Source organism: Lissotriton helveticus, chromosome 8, assembly GCF_964261635.1.
Source record: "Lissotriton helveticus chromosome 8, aLisHel1.1, whole genome shotgun sequence".
Classification (NCBI taxonomy): Eukaryota; Metazoa; Chordata; class Amphibia; order Caudata; family Salamandridae; genus Lissotriton; species Lissotriton helveticus.
The window spans coordinates 351,301,283-351,319,428 of NC_136069.1; positions in this window are offsets into that span (position 1 = coordinate 351,301,283).

The following is an 18,146-nucleotide window of genomic DNA, read 5'->3' on the forward strand; positions in this document are numbered from 1 at the left end:
TCAATATATGCCGTATTTGCCTGAGCATGAAGGCACAGATATTTTAAAGTGAGTGGTAAAATAATTAACAAGTTCAGCAGCATAAACATCAAACAAGTCTAGCCAAACAATTACACCTTTGTTTGCAGATGAAGTGGCTGGCAAAACAATAACAAGTTCAGCAGTATAATAAACAAACCTGTTTACTAAAACGAAGCCCGTTTTGTCTGTACAAAAGAATGAGTCAAGGAGGGGCATAAATATCAGGGTAAATAGAATAGAGTTCTTCTTGCTTCTATATACCCATATTGCGGTAGCCTATATATAACAGCTCAATATTTGAAATATGATATCATGGCAGAATACCATATTACTTACTGTGTCCAGACAAAGAATACCCAGTGTACACAAAACGACCAACTACAGCTCATAGACTCTTTCCACAATGCAGTAGTAGGTTGATACACATAGAACTTTACTCAGCACCATAAATAACATGGGCAACGTCCAATGCACTTTTTGGAAGGCCGGGATGGGAAACCTAAAATCCGGCACCGCAAAAGCATTACACACTTTCTCCAGTCAAGCTGATGTGCCCAGTAAACACTATCCTCAGCCAGGGCACAATTTATGGACGCCATGTTCTGCCTTTAACAAGACAGGCCGGATGAAACACAATGTCTGCAGGGACATCTTAAGGATTTTAGGGGCCTTGGGCCAAACATATTTTGGGGCCCCCATTTGGAACAGATTTAAATTTATGATCTAATTTCAGCTATATCATGCCCTCTTTGGCCATCTCCAGGCAGTCCACAGACACAATAGTCCAAATTCTAAATGTGTAAACATCTGATATGCAGAAATAGTGACCAGTGTTTTGAATATTTTACCAAAACAGCAGCTAATTAATATTACTGCAAATCAACTCTGTGACACCCCTTATGTATATGCGAGGTCCTGTTTTGATCTAAACAGAACTTCAAAGGATGTTGTATGAAACATAAAGGCAACATTTCTCTGCAAAATGCCTGTAAGAGGCTAACACATCATCCACTTTAAGAATACATTCAAGGAAAACAGTATTTAAAACTATCTGTTTAAGAATTATAAAAGGTCATCAGGGCAAGACTCTGTGACTCTGCAAAACAGAGCTGGATCTATCAGGGCGCCCCGGGAAGGCTGGGGCCTTGGCCTGAAACTCACTTTGCCCATGCCTTAAAACGTGTCTGAACGTCTGCAGTACAACCTATTAGCTTTTATGCCACTTAAAGTAAGACTCACCCTCTCCCTGCAGCACCTGCTGCACATTTCTGCCCTGTGGCCAGTAACTGGGCCTTGCACAGGAAAAGCAGCCTGTGCCGCTATGTTTTCATATTAATGAGGGAGGGGCGGGGAATGAGGCAACAATAATACCGCCACCGACATGGCATACTCCCAAGCTAACCTGCACCGCCACCAGCACCATTCAATGGGTCTACTAGGTAATTGTGACAGAGTGACTGAAAATATACTGCGCCTTGGTGGTTGTAGTAGTACCAATGGCATTGCAGGCTGCTTCTCTTAGTTCACTACCGAGGCATTGGCCTCAGTGATAGGTGCTGAGTAGATGCTGGTTCCCTTGCAAGTCCTGCAGTTTCCACTGCACCGTGCGCACAATAACCACCCTCCTGTGCCCCACCCGGCAGAGCGCCCACGCGGTGCGTGGTGGTCATCGCGCAGCAGCGACATGCAGGCAGGTGCTGTGCAAATGTGAACGTGCAGCACTGCGCCACAGCGCAAGCTGAACCTTTGTCTCTGGGGGCCTATTAAATTAATAATGGACTGTAGCCCATGGCCATGTACATACAGCAAGTGCGGTGCATGGGCGGTGCAGAAGGCAATTATTAAAACATGCAGAGACTGTGTGCGGAGCTTATTGTGACAGTGCTGCTGTTAATATTCAAACAAATTGGCCCCGTCGTCCCCCAGCTCAGTCTCCGAAAACCAGGGCTCTGCTCTCAGCTCAGGGCCAGTTTGCATTTGTGGTGAGGGGGCCCCTGCACCGCTGGGGCTATTTTTACGCAAGTGCACCAATCAAACATGAAAGAACAGGTGTATACGAGTTGATGAAGGAAATCTGAATTTTACCATTACAGAAATCACCACCTGTACCACAGCATATTCCTCAATAAATCAAGCCTTGAAATTAGACAGTCCATGAAAGGCCAGGTTATAGGTGCACCATCATGCCTTATCACCGACGTAAATAATACTCAGGAGTGGGGAATTGTGTAAAGTCAGAATATTGCTTACAGGCTGCCCTAGCATTGTTGAAACTAAAAGTCACTTGCTAGACAATCTTAAAGATGTCTTATGTCAGTGCTTTGCGACTAGTTCCTTCTCAAGAAGGGGGGACAGAGTGAATAGAGGATGAAAATTATGCCCATATGTGCAATAAATGCATTGAAAAATGTATCTCGACTTTGTGAACGCGTGGTCCTCTGTGACATAAATAAATGTGGCTAAACAAAGTAGATCCATCCAAGAAGCATTCACTTCCTCTATGTAACAGCTCATAGGCTGTTTAAGAACTGTGTGTTTTCATTTGCCTACTACTCTGAAGATTAAAGCTTATGGCTAGACATAGTGCACTTTCTAAGGCCCTTCTTAAACATGAAGCAAATTTGCCGCCCTCCTTAAGATATTAAACATTAATTAGATCTATAAATACAAAGCAAGTGAAGTACCATAAGAATGGCCAGCTGGTCAGAGATAGGGAACTATTTAAATTGGACAAAAAGACTGACTATGCCAACCAGTCAACAACAACCCGATAGCAGAATAAGCTTGATCTTGATGTAAGGCTACAAAGAATACCATTGCGATGGAGTGTCTTGGCTCTGGTACAGTTAGTTTTATAGCTGTTTAAGGAGACCCACTGAAGTATGTTTTTTGACTTGCTCTTTTCCATGTTTCACAATCCCAGACATAGACTTGGCTTTGTGTGACAGTCCAAGTCAAGAAATTGAACTGTACCATGGCCGTAGTTTTGGTTATACTTGGATGACCTGCCAGCTTGGTATCACGACTGCCAAACAATACCATTTGTACTTGAATATGTATGTAAAAAGAAACTACTAAAAATATCCAGCCACAAACAATAGCCGTTTCCTGACTTCATTTATCATGGACCCATGGATACAGTCAATGCAGAGTGCTGACCATAGCCACTTCAGCTCAAAATGACTCAAAGTAACATTAAACAAAGCAACAGTATCTCAACTGGTATCGCTAGGAAGGACGGTTAAGCATGCATGTACAATACATTACACGAACAGAAAACGGGAGACTCTAAATACATTTTTGAAACGTGCACATGGCATCATATGATTAGGATCACATTTTGAAAAAGAGCAAGGTACAGTTATAACAGCACTGTAGGCAAAAATGTATTTAGAGTCTCCCGTTTTCTGTTTGTGTAATGTATTGTACATGCATGCTTAACCGTCCCTCCTAGCGATACCAGTTGAGATACCGTTGCTTTGTTTCACGTACCTACCCAAATCTCAACATGGTTTATGGGTTATACTCCTGTTGTTAAATACATCAAAGTAACATTAGGCACAAAGAGGTTTGCTGGTAGAAGGAATTCAGTAGCCATGTGAACACTTAGGGCCTCATTTATGAGAAGTGTTGCATCGCTGCGTGAAAGCAGCAATGCAACACTTCTCAGTACTCCCTCCTTGCGACATGATAGGTGCGTCATAATTACTGTAGGATGCATCATGTTGCAAGGATTGACAGATACGTCAGTATTACTATCGTATCTGTCAGAACGAAAATAGCGCATTGCTGGGGTGTGTCTGAAAACAGACGCAACTCTAGCAGTGTGTCCTTTCACATGGGGCAAGCCCAATATGAAATGGCCTGCGTCACCCTTATGCCTGCCATGAGGCAGGCGTAAGATTTTGATGCATTGGCATCCTAGAAGCGGCGCAGTGAAATCTTATAGATTTCACTGCGCCACTCCTACGACCCTTTCTTGGGGGGAATGCCCACCCTGCATACATTATACCTGATGCAGGTATAATGTAGAGGGGAGTTTACGAAGTGACGCATCTGCCTAGATGCATCACTTCGTAAAAATGGAGCAACATAGCGCATTATTTACACTGCTGCTGCTTCACAAAAGGTGATGCAACAGCAGTGCAAAAGTGACACAGGGGCTCATAAATAAGGCCCTTAATCCCTCTTCCTACAAGTACTGTGATAACGTATCAGCCTTTCAGTTTTCTATGCCAGGTCAATACATTATTAGGAGGTCAAAAGATGCAAAAAATATTGTTCAACAAAGCTTTTTGTGGCCTGTAGATACTGGAGGTTGTGATGATTTATACATACTGTGACCAGAATATTAGCACTTAGTGAATAATTACATTCAACATGAGAAATTATAGGAATAGTAGATGACAGGATGCAACTGACTTGTCTCTTAGTTTTGCTAGGAGAATGACTAATCCAACAGCACAGCTAAATCACTTGCCTCCATCTCAAATGGCAAGTGACCATTCAGATAATGCAACAAAGGGCAGTAGTGAATTGCACATATGCTGCAGTGTTCCAGAGAATTGTGACTCCTTTGCAAAGGGATCTTTTGTAGGGAGCTCTCATCTGAGAGTTCAACAATGATTCTTTGGCAGATGTTCGTAAAGAACAGGACACTTTGCACTTCCTTCACTGTGGTGGGTGTAAGTCAAGCTTCTTCTGTAGCCACCATGACTGGATCCATATCTACACCCTATAATATCATGATCACACACAGCAATTTCAAATAAATGTACATGGACTGGCTTCTTCTCAAGTTTAGCAAAGAAGTGTGGGTTTTTAAGGGCTGGCAGGATTGCTATCACAGAAGCAGTATGCACATGCTCTCTTTTTTAAAATTCAGATTTGGGGGCCGATTATGATGGCCGACGGACCTGAGTCCGTCCGCCACCATAGAGTAGGAGGGACCGTCCGCAGGGGCTGCGGCGGTCCCTCCGTGCAGATTAGGATGTGACTGCCAGGGTGGCGGTCACATCCTCAATCTTTAACATTGCGGCGGGTGCCGCTTCAAGCTACACCCGCCGCAATGTTAAAAAATGCATACATTGCATTTGTATGCAGCAAGCGGCAGGCACCGCGCGGTGGTACCATAGATACCCTCCATGTGCACCCCCCACCCCCCTTCACCCAGGGGGCCCGCAACGGGCCCCCGCAGTGAAGCTCCGTATGCTTTTCCACGGCGGAAAACCCGCCGTGGAAAAGCATTTCTTTTCGGGCATCCTAATTTGGCTGACGGTGTCTAAGAGACACCGTCACTATATTAGTGCTTTTCCACCGCGGTTGTAAGCCAACCGCGGCGGAAAAGCTGCGGACGGAAACCAGGACCCACCAGCCATCCTAATGTGGTGGTGGGTCTTTGGTGGGTCCGCAGAGGATTTTCCGCATCCTCCGGGCCGGCGGTGGCTTCTGCCGGCCCGGAGGATGCGGAAAATCCTCCATCATAATCGGCCCCTAGATCCAGAATGTTACCAATACAGACAATTTAGCACACATATATAAATTTAGAACTACGTTGTTCATGAAGTATTGAAATGCAGCTGGGGTGTTACACCACCCAAAGGGCAAAACACCAGAACCGGACACAGAACGTGACTGAAATGGTAAGCCCTACATAGAAATAAGTTGATGTGCAGCATCAATTATCGTGGATCAAGGATGAGCTGTCTTGGACTTCACCCTCTCTGCAGAGTCACTCTCAAATGTTTTTCCTCCATCCACCTCTTTTTTCTGAACTTGCTTTTGTTGACATTAGGACTCTGTGCACTTTACCATTGCTAACCAGTGCTAAAGTGCTGGTGCTCACTCTCTAAAACATGGTTAAAGTAGCTTACACCTGATTGATATATTCAGTTTACGTATAAGACCCTAGTAAAGTGGTATACCATAGACCCAGGACTGTGAAATGAATGTTACTTGTGGGCCTGAAGCATTTATTGTGCCACCCACTTAAGTATGCTCCAGGTCTGCCACTCTATCTGTTTTAAAATTCCAATTTGACTTGACAAAATAACTCCCTTGCAAAGCCTTAAACTACCCTTTTATTACAGATATGTCACCCAACGTAGGCCCTAGGTACCACAAAGGGCCGGATGCACTGTAATTAAAAGGTTGGACATGTATTTTTAAGGTTTAAATGCCCTGATAGTGAAAAACTCCTACATTTCTTTTTCACTATTGTGAAGCCTACCTCCCCCAAAGGATAACATTGATTTGCCTTATTACATTTAATAAGTGAACCCTTTTGATTGCGAACAGGTAAACATTTCATGTTTGGTGTCTTGGAAATTGAAATTTAAAACCCCCTTTAATAGCAAAGTCAGATTTTAAGGTACAATTTTGAAAATGCCACTTTTAGAAAGTTCGCACAATACCGTATACGGTTACCCTGTGTTCCTCAGAACCTAGGCCAAGTTCTGGTTCTGTCATTTCAATCTTCAAAAACCTTTTTACTACTATAGGGAAGTACAACTGATAGATCCTCCCTGTAGATCAAACAATGCACCTGCAAAACACATACATTACACACATAGGCAGGAAATTGAATAAATAAATATATTTATTTTGTCTTAATACAATGCACTACAAATCATCAAAATTCAAAGTAAAAAGAGAGGTGCTCCATGTGTAGTGAATATAAAGGGCTCATGCAAGTCCTTCTTTCCCCCATCCCTGCTCTCTCCCTCCCCCACTCCCCAATCCTCCCTTGTTTCCTGATGCTGTTGCCTCACTGTTGTTACTCTTGGGAAATGCAAATAAAAAGCGTTTTTAAAAAATGCTCATGCAAGTAATGTTTGTGTTATTTACAAACAGTAATGTGCAGTTGATTGAATGTTATTCAAGACACTGTCCATATCATGATTTCAGAAGTGGATGTGGCTGTATACAAAATTCATAACAGCCAGTGTCAATGATACCACAGAAATATTTAGGAAATTATTTCTGTTGTACCATTGACACCGGCTGTTAGTTGTACTCCCTAATAGTAGTTACAAGGTTTTTGGGGAAATTGATCCGACATAATCATTACGTGATGTAGTGTACTTTTAGAAAGTTGCCATTTTCCTGCCCTAACTATTTGGTGCCTGTGTCCTGTTCCTGGGTCACATGACTGGGTGTATTTGGCAGACGGACTTGGCTTATTCCTCCCAGACAGCCACATAATAAAGGAATTATATATGTGCGCTGGATGGGTTATCACTGGTAGGGTGGGTGAGCAGAGCGGGACACAGCCCCACTTGCAACCAAGTAGGTTGTAGCCTGCCTTCACACAAGGGCTTCTCACCATTGCATTGTTCATTCAGCCAGCTTGGAGCCGGGGAAGGGGAGGCAAGCAACTTAAAGCTCTTTAAAGGAACTTCTTTAGAAATGTCCCCTATTTCAAATAAGGCACCAGATATATAAATAGGATCATGACATGACACAACAAAGGGGTCACGGCAAAGGGGTATGCAGTTCCTTTAAAGAGATCCAAAAGAGACATCGTTGGTGAACTGAGGAATCAGCAAGGTGGGAGCCTTATTGCTCAGGAGCAAGAGCCCTCACACACCCAGATGGGGGTCATGTTTCATCATAAAGCATGCTCCTCGTGGGGCCGGCACTGCAATGTCCGATGGGCACCCGCCAGTGGGCCCTTTGCCGGAGAGCTTTAGTATTTTCCTTTTGCGAAGTGTGGGGCTGCTGGTGTAGATTGGTGTGGGTGAAAGTGCATTTTAAAATTAACTAAGACGTACCCTAACAGTTAATAGTTGAGTCCTCTTTTCTGATGATCAAAAATAGTGATGGTTGTTAGCAGAGAAAATGATCTGTGTCAGCTCAATGTTTAGTGTAAAGGCGAGTCAACATGTTTCTTGCCGCTGTTAGTTGTTGTTGATCTTTTAGCAATTTATCTGGACTGTTAGAACTGGGGGTCTCTAGTTGGCAACGGTATACACCTTTGACCAAACAGGGACCCTTGCTTCTAATTCAGGACAAGGGGATTACACTCCTAGATAACCCCTGCTCACCCCCATGGCAGCTTGGCATGAGCAGACAGACTTATCTTAGAGGCAGTGTGTTAAGCATTTGTGGATTTACACAGTAATACAGTGAAAACACTACAGATGGACACCACACAGGTTTTATAAGAATAAGTATTCTTTATATAGACTTATCACAAGACCACACATGACCAAAATCCACAATACTGTACTTACAGATGGTAAAAGTTACTTAGTTCAAGTTGGTAATAAATGCGACACAGTTCTCACAAAAGTAGCTGGATGCATAACACAAAACAAACAAAAGGCTCGCAGAGTGGGAGATACGTTGGTTCCGTGCTTCGGGTGAGATGATGCGCTGCACCTCAATGCTTGCACAGAGTAGGGGATGCGTCTGGATCCGGAGAGGAGGTGATGCATAGATTCTCGTCCTGCAGCCTGGATGCGATGTGCAAGATGCGCCTCAATGCGATGCGACAATCCGGGTGCGATGCAATAAGATGGCGCCCTTGAGGCGACGACGTGAAGACAATGCGTGCAGGCCCGGCGGCCGTGTGGCGAACTCTGTAGCTTTGGAGCCGCGACAGGCACTGCGACATTCTCCTCTGGTGATGCGACGCCAACCTTGCGGCAGCGTCACTCTTCTCCGCAGGGCACAAGTCCTAAAAAAAGAAGTGGGGGGACGCTGTCACCGGAAGTGACGTCACGACAGTAAGTGACGTCACGAAAGGTGGCTTGCACCATCGTGCTCATTGCCTCAACTCCACAAATATAATAGTGCCCTCTCGAAATTAACACACCCAGTGGCGCACCGGCGCCGAGATCCGCGGGAGACGGCACGCAAATTAGCATTCGCCCCTCGCATTTAATGACAGAGAGGCCAAAGAGTGAAGTCCTGCTGTTTGGCAGGGAGGACGGCGTCCACCCGGTAAAATAAGTGGGGGGATGCCGTCCACCCGCGTGGTACCCCGACTCGAGCCCTGCTTCTCTGGTGATGCGTCGGGTAACAACTTTGACGAAGGCACGCTTCTCTGGTGATGCGGCGGCAACCTCTGCGGCGGCGACACGCTTCTCCAGCGATGTGACGGCAACAGCTGCGACTGCGACACGCTTCTCTCGATGTGTCACGTTTCTATCTCCAAGCGACAGGCAGGCTGTTGTAGACAGAATACCTAGCAAGGAAGCTCTGATGGGAGCTGGAGGTGAAGTCTTTTGTCCTTGAGACTTCAGCAGGAGGCAAGCACAAGTTCAAGCCCTTGGAGTAATATTCTGCAAGATGATGTAAGTTCTTTAAAAGTTCCTTCTCCTTTCCTTGGCAATGAAGAAAGCACTGCAGGCCAACTCAGCCAACAACACACTGGCAGAGGGGCAGTCCAAACTCCTGCAGCTTCCTTGGTTCTTCTGGGGGCGCTAGGGGGCGCACAAGCTAATGGCCGCACTTTAGTGAGGCTCTGGCTGCCTGGTCAGCTCTATACTGATTTTATCCTGATTGCCTGCAGATTTTCGCCTGAAACTCTCAGCGAGTGTGAGCCTCCCTATCCTGCAGCTCCAGTCCAAATTTGGGGACGATCCGACGCTCGGCGCTGAAATTAGCCGACCGAGGACTCTGGCCGGGGCGCACTGCTGAGGAGGGGCGGTGCGAGAGCCTGCGCGCCGTGCCACGCGAGGTCGGGGCTTGCCACGAGGCAGGTAGGCCTCAGGAACGGAGTGACCTGCCCAGGGGGTGCAGGACCTGCCGGAGATCGGAGGATAGCGGCGGCGGTGAGTCTTCCCCCTCCTCTGGCCGCAACAACGTGTGGTGGTGCTGGACGGCGGACCTGAGTCAGGCTGGGAGTGCGGGTGGCGCCGTGAACTTCCGCCTGAGCCGGGAGGTGCTTGACCGGGCCCCCGGCCTCTTACTGCGAATTGCCGGCGGTCCCCCTGATCCTTCTGTGGGCTCGATGCTTCTAGGGACTGGGGGTCGAGGAGCATCAGGAGACCACTGGGGGCCACGGGCTGTGGTCGAACTGCGAGAGTTGCTGCCCGGTGGTGGCGCGCTGGGCCTTCCCTCCCCCAACCCCTCCCCACCCCCCCCCAGGGCTTCTTGAGTACGGACCTTGCTCACTCCTCTCCAGCGCGTCGCCGCCCGCCATCCACTCAACGTGGCCAGCTGGGGCTTCAGTCCCCCTCGAGAGCAATATCGGCTGGCCCTGGTCACGGGCGCTGGGACATATCGTGGTGAGGGAGTCGCTCTGTCGCTGCTGACCTGCTCCTCACGCAGAAGGCGCTGCCAGCGGCGCAAACACAGCACAGGGGGGCGCGATTGCACAAAGGATTGTCGAGGGGCAGTGAGCGCCACACTGATCGCCTCTCGCTGGGCACCTCAGGCCCCTACAGGCGGAGCACAATGGGGAAGAACGACAATAAGCAGCCTAAGCTCTCTTTTGAGCCTGCGCCCCCCAGGAAACAGCTGCGTGGCACGACTGGCGCTGGCGGGGCCCACGAACCATCGGGCGCTGAGCCCCCCTCCACGTCCATGGCCCCTGAGATGCGAGTAATGCTGGAAGAGATGAGGCAGGGCTTCGCCACGATAGTGGACAAGGTGGACCGCCTGTCCTCCAGGATGGATGGGGTCGTACAGAAGCTGGAGGTCCATGAAGAACGCCTGACGGAAGCAGAGAGACGTATTTCTGCCTCGGAGGATTCATCGGCATCACACGATGCGCGCCTCTCCAGAATGGACAACATACTGCGTGTGATAGCGGCAAAGAATGAGGAGTTGGAGGCGAGGAGTAGGCGCAATAACATTCGCGTCACGGGTGTGCCGGAGTCCACCAACACTGGTCGCATGGATGACTATGTAGAGAAAATCCTAGTCGCTGCAGTGGGCAGGGAGGCCTTCTCTGGTCAATTTATCGTCGAGAGAGCGCACCGCTCTCTGGGTCCAGTGCCCAAGCCAGGGGCGCAGCCGCGGCCTATTATCACCCGCTTGCTCAACTACCGCGACCGCGACGCGGCACTACGAGCGGCTCGGATGAATCAAAACTTGTCTTGCGATGGTGTGCCCTTTTCAGTGTACCCGGACTTTACGCCTCTGGTGCAGGAACAGCGGAAGAAGTTTTTGGTTGTGAAGAAAAAGTTAAGAGACATGCAGGTGGATTATGCACTCCTATACCCGGCACGATTTAGGGTGACCCATCAGGGCAAACAATATTTTTTCACAAATCCGCAGCAGGTGGAGGACTACATCAAGAAACTCCTAGCTACTAGAAGGGACAGACGAAACGCGGAAAATGGAGATGCGGACGGAGACCCAGAGGAGCGAGCTGAAGGCTGAGATTGCCTTTTTGGTGCTGGTTGGTTGACCTCCCGTTGTTGTACTGGCATTCGGTTTGACCCCTGTGGCCTGTCTTAGCCTTGGTTGTCCTGAACTGGGTTGAGGAACTGGATTACAGTATCTTCACTGTGTGGACTGGCTGTGGAATGGCGGACAGGTCGTACACTGTACTCCAGGGTTGGGATTGGTATTGGAATGTCCAGGCTGGTGGCAATATTGGAGGAGGTGTGAGTAGCGGCGGATGCATGGATGGCTCACTTGACTTAACTGGCATCTTCTCCAACTGGGGAGGTTGCCGCGAGAGATGTTGGTATGATAGACAGGCCCTGACCTGCAGGGGTAATGTATACCAGGCACCACCCCCCCTTCTCTGACTGTTCCCGTATGTCTTGTGCGGGGCGGGAGGGGATTGTCGGGGTGTATTGGTGTGTTCCTCTGATGCCCCCAGAAGGGGATTCCCCACACAGTTCTGCTATGGTTCTTGAGTACGGGGTTCGGGTTGGAGGGAGGGAATATGGTACTGACAAGTTTGGGTTGTTTCAGTGGGAGGGGGGAGGACTTGGTGCGTGGGGGTTGGGATGCTGCACGTGGGGGGTGGGGGGGTGTATGACTGTTGGGGTATGCGTTGTTGAGCCTAGAGGCAGTTTTGTGGGAGATGTTCATGGCATGTATGCAGAGATCGGTGTCAAAGTGTGCGTAAGCATTAGTGGATGGAAGTTGCGAATGTTCCGAACGGCAGAGAGACTTATAATTGGTACGTTCCGGATGAGGGCTGGAGCACTGGCCATGGGCTTTTTTCAGGAATACGATGATGAGCATGGGTGATGTCGCCTTGAGTCACGTCTCAATAATGTCCTGGAATGTTCGAGGCCTTAATGACCCCAGGAAATGCAGAAATGTACTTGCATATTTGGATAGACATCATGTGCAGATAGCGATGCTTCAGGAAACCCACCTAAACCCACGTAGTACCCCTAAGTTTGCAAGTAGATGGGCAACTGTGAGGGAGTTTTCCTCGTATTCCACTTACTCGAGGGGTACGGTTATTCTGATCCATAAAGCGCTGCACTTCCAAAAGTTGGGTGCGAGGGTGGACACTGAGGGGAGGTATGTGATCCTTTGGGGCAGGTTGGGCACTGATGTGATCATGCTTGTAAATTGTTATGCACCCAATATTGACACACCCGGTTTCTTCCTAACATTGTGGGGTCATGTATTGGAGATCGAAGCTACACACATAATTTGGGGGGGGGACTTCAACCTGTCTCTGAATCCCGGGGCAGATAGGTCAGATGGTAGTGGACAGTACAACACGAAAGCTCGGGACACTCTTCAAGGTATACTGACGGAGGCAGGCCTGTTAGATAGCTGGAGGCACACACACCCAGCGTCTAGGGAAGGCACGCATTTCACGACGCACGCACGCTCATGGGCGAGGATTGACTACTGCTTTGTCTCGCGAGGGCTGGCTGGGGGTGTCGTTCAGGTGAAACATCTACCTCATACATACTCGGACCACTGCCCTGTACTGGCTGTGTTGGAAATGCCTGGCTATGCCAGAGTGCGTCCGCCGTGGCGGCTCTTCCCCTCTGCCCTACTTGACCCTGTCTTTAAACATGAACTTGGTGAGGAAATAGAAGCATTCTTCCCTAGAAATAAGGGGTCGGTCGATAAGGTGGAAACGATTTGGGAAGCCTTTAAAGTGACCGTAAGGGGCGTCACAATTTCTAAGAGCTGTGGTATACTCAGGGACATAGTGCGCACGTTGACTAAACTTGAATTAGAGCTTAAAGCGCTAGAGGCAGAGATGGTCAGACATCCTTGCCCTGACCTGGCGGAGGAATTCAGAGCCAAACTCTCGTCCTTTGAGGAGGAAGCTGCCAGAGAGGTGAAGTTCCGAGGCAAGTACTGGACGGCTAGGCGCTATTGTGAGGGGGACCGGCCGGGAAAGGTACTCGCGGCGCTCACGAGACACCAGCGCCATGCCACCCACATATTAGAAATCACTGATAGCGAAGGCGGGTCCTATCAGGATACTAAGAGAATCCAGGACACCTTCCTGCAGCACTAGAAACGGTTGTATTCCACACAGCAGGAAGGCGATGTGGAGTTCGGGAACTTCCTAGATGACATAGCGCTATGCTTGCTGAGTGACAGCGACAGGGCATTCCTGGGATGTCCTTTCGAACTGGATGAGATCAGGGAAGGGATCATGTCCCTCAGCAATGGCAAGGCTGCAGGGCTGGACGGCCTTCCGGCCGAATTCTACAAGTGCTACATAGACATCATGGCACCGGTGCTGAAGGAAGTCTTCGAAGAGTCGCTTGAGGTGGGGATACTGCCGGGCTCAATGAGGGAGGTGGCGATAACCTCACTTCTGAAACCAGGGAAGAATCCGGTTGATACCGACGCATATAGACCCCTCTCGCTGCTAAATTGCGACGCAAAAATACTTGCTAAAGTGCTGGCGACTAGGCTGTCCCTGCTCATGAATACCCTGGTGCTACCAGACCAATCTGGATTTGTCCCAGGGCGAGCCACATCGCATAACCTTCGTACACTGTTCTCCCTTATGCCCACCATAGCGCCTGAGCTACCAGTCGCTGCTGTGTTTCTGGACGCCACCAAAGCGTTCGATTCGGTGGAGTGGGGCTATCTCACTGCTATATTGGGCAGAATGGGGTTCCCTCAGATATTCATTGCCTGGGTGAAACTACTCTACACTTCTCCAGTCGCCAGGGTCATCATTAATGGGGTGCTCTCTGCTCAAATGCCGATCACGAGAGGGACCAGACAGGGCTGCCCCTTGTCGCCCCTGCTTTTTGCCTTGGCAATTGAACCACTGGCATGCAGGATCCGGCAATTGCATAAGGCCAGCGCCTTTAACTGTAACCAACGGCAGATTGGGATTTCCCTTTATGCAGATGATGTTACACTGTATGTGCGGCACCCACAACAACACCTTAACCCACTTCTGAGAGAATTTATAGTGTTTGGCGGCATATCCGGAGTGCACATTAATTGGCAGAAATCGCAGTTCTTCCCCCTCACGGCCTCAGTTGCCCAGTTTCGATTAGACTACCCCTTAGAGTGGTGTAGCTCTGACCTGAGATACTTGGGCATTGTGATCTCGCTCAATAAAGAGGACACGATTCGGCTGAATTATGGAGTGGCTATCTCGCAATTGACTGACAATGTGACCCGCTGGTTGGCCCTCCCGCTTTCGATGGCAGGCAGAGCCTCCCTGATAAAAATGGTCGTCCTTCCGCGTTTCCTATACCTATTCCAGAACATTCCCTACTATCCGGGAACCTATTTTTTTAAGAGGCTCCGAACTGAGCTGCTTCGCCTCTTCTGGGGCGGCAAACAACCGCGCCTTAGATGGTCTGTTCTGACACAGCCATATGACAGGGGCGGATTCGATGTACCTGATCTAGAAGTGTATTACCTCAGTGCTCAGGCGCAGCACGCATATCACTGGGTTAGCCCCGCCCCCTTAGGATTGGATAGTGCATCCACTCCCGCTCAGGGGCATGCTTATGGGACTTATAGGTGATGTCGAGACGCCTGCTACCACTGTTACGTGCACTATTGACTCTTGGAGGAGAGTGACTAAACTGCTTGGAGCGCCCATGCTCTATTCACCGGCAATGCCCCTTGCGTACCACCCGAAGCTATCGCTATTACTGGAACATGGGTTTCGGTCCATGTGCAAACGCATTCACCTTACTACATGGGGTGACTTGTTCCAGGATGGGTTGTTCCGTACCAAAGATCAGATGTTTTGGACTGGCTCCCCGACACCGATGGAGGTGTTTTATTATATTAGACTTCGTCAGGGTATGCGGGACATACTCTCTAGCTTCCCAGAGGAGCCGGGGACAGTTCTGCCTTTGCATGTGCTGCTGGTGTCGGATGGCAGGCACTTGGTGTCAAAACTGTATGCTGCCATCCGTGGGCAGCGTCCACCGGCTCTGTCTAAAGCAAGGGTTGACTGGAGCTCTGAACTAAATGTCGAACTCACTGACGAGCAGTGGAAGTATTGCTGCTCGGTCACGGCTAACATATCCTCCAGCTGTCGATTGAAAATCATTCATTACAAGTTTGTACAGAGATATTATTACACACCAGTCAGGAAGCTACGTTTTCACCTCTCAGAGGACGACAGGTGCGCACGATGCCGTGCGGAAGGCGCGGGTTTCCTTCATTTGGCCTGGGAGTGTGGAGCGTTACAAGCATACTGGGCACAGGTACATGCTGCGCTCCAAGTCATGATTGCTGGCCCTCTTCCTCTGGACCCGGTGGTGATGTTACTGGGGTATACCAAGGATGTACCCAAGGCAGACCGTAGGTTTGTTGATATCGCGTTGCTGCTGGCTAAGAGGAGGATCGCTTGCAGGTGGGGGAGAGGCAGGGCACCAAAGTTTAAGGAATGGCTGGACGACCTCACGTACTGCCAAGACCAACATGGCATCTATGCGGAATTACTACCCGCCCGCTGTAGACCCAGTGACTTTTGGTCCCCTTTACAGGTTTACTGGATGTCCCAGGCGACTCACAGTGACTCCTCTGGGGATGAAGGTCTGATGGCTGGCCCCTGAGCGAGTGGATGTTGTGCTGTACACTTCCCATACTACATATCGCACGATGGGTGGGAACTCAGCCCCCCCTGCTTGGACAGGGGTGGCAGGCTTAATGTTGGAGTGGTGCTGGGGACTCTGGGATAATTGCAAGTCATGTGCTGCTGTTTACAGAATACACCTTTCTGACCCTCCAGATATCTTACAACAGTGGGTCAGCAGGGGGTAGGCATACACATTGAATCCTGTGACTGCGCATCGGTAGAGATGGCATTTGCATGGTTGATCACTGTGGACCGCTTTGTGACGCATTGTACTCCCATTGCCTATACACTGAACGCTTACTGGGGTGACGTGTGCGACCACCTTACATTGACACACATATGGCACACTACTATACACGGCGACGTTACTAGCTGACTGGTAGGGGCTGAGACAGCCGTGGGTCGGGGGATTTCGAGGCACCTCCCCTCCTTGATTGGCACCACACCTGTATGCGAGAGTACTGAGGGCTCACCACTCCTTAGGACCATGAATGTGTAGGAGGTGTGCTCTAACTCGGGTATCCTCACACTGCAGATCACTGGGGAATAGATTGGTGGCCAGCCTAAATGTGATGTACCAGCCCATGTAAAATTAATGCTTCACTAATGAATGTACCATAAGTATCCTGCTTTATTGGAATGTTGATGCTGTAACTGTCATGTATCTCTGTTGACCGCAACTAATAAAGGTTTAAAAAAAAAAGCTTCCTTGGTTCTTCTCCTTGGCAAAAGGTTTGTCTTGTTCCCACAAGTGATCTAAGGTTTTTGGGTCTGGGTCCCAATATTTATACCCCAACATCCTTTGTCCTCTGAGGGTAGAGGGGCCTTTGCCTAGTCCAAACCAGTTCTGGAGTACTCTGTTTACATGACTCCTTATTTCCTTTGACAGTGCAGGGCAGAAACATCAGATGCCCCACAGGAGGTAGAGCCAGCATTGTGGAGGGAAGGCACAGCCCTGGAGCACTCTGTTGCCATGACTCCTGCCCTCCTTTCACAGTGCAGGGCAGAGACATCAGATGCCCCACAGTTGGTGGAGCCAGCATTGTGGAGGGAAGGTCCAGCCCTATTCAGGTCCCAGGTGCAACTCCTCCCTCCCATCTAGATGAAGATCTCTCCATTCACCACTGGGCTGACTCATCCTGTCCCCTGGAATCCCCAGCCCTGTCACTCAAACTTCAGACAAGGAATACACAACCTAGCAGAGGCAGGCTTGGACAGTTGGACAAGAAAATATCTGCAGTCTAAAAGTGGTATTTTCAAACACAGAATGTTAAAACCAACTTTACTAAAAGATGTATTTTATCATTCTGAGTTCAGGCATACTAAATTCGAATGTCTACCATGTTACGTGAGTCAGTTAGGATTATAATATGTAATAATCTAACTGCCCATTCTGGCCTATGGAGAACAGGCAGCCCTGCAATAGTGAAAAACAAAAATGGCTGTAATTCACTATTAGGACATGCCACACACAACAGGATATGTCCTACCTCATCCTTACAATTCACCCTGCCCTCGGGCCTAACATAGGGGTGTCTGATATGAAGAAAAGGGAAGGTTTAGGGACTGGCAAGTGGGTGCACTTGCCAGGTCGACATGGCAGTCACAGACTGCACACAGGCCTTGCAATGGCAGGCCTGAGACACACTTTACAAGCTGCCTCTGTGGGTGGCACAACCAGTACTGCAAGCCCACCAGCAGCATCTGATTTACAAGCCCGGGCACACATGGTGCACTGTACTAGGGTCTGACGAGTAAATCAAATAACCCAATCATGGAGTCACTAATCTGTACATCAATTTAACATAGGGAGCACTTGCACTGTGGCACTGAATAGCAGTGGCACAGTGCCCAAAGCATATAACCAGCAAAACATATAAAAAACAGAGGAGGCAATCAGTAAAAATGGAAGGGAGACGCACGCCAATGATGCCAGGTTTAACAAGGACCAAGCTTCCTAATCTACACAGAGGTTGGAATCTTATATCATTCATTCGTAAGGGTGAGAATAATAAAAATAGGACCCTCAAACCCACTCTTCAGTTTACTTTCTGAACCTTGTGAAGGGCTCTCAGAGGACTGCCTGCTGCAGTGGCCTGCTGTGTACTTCAGAACACTACGTTTCTGCACCTGGAAGGGCTGCTTGTCTCCATGCAGCCTGCTGTAA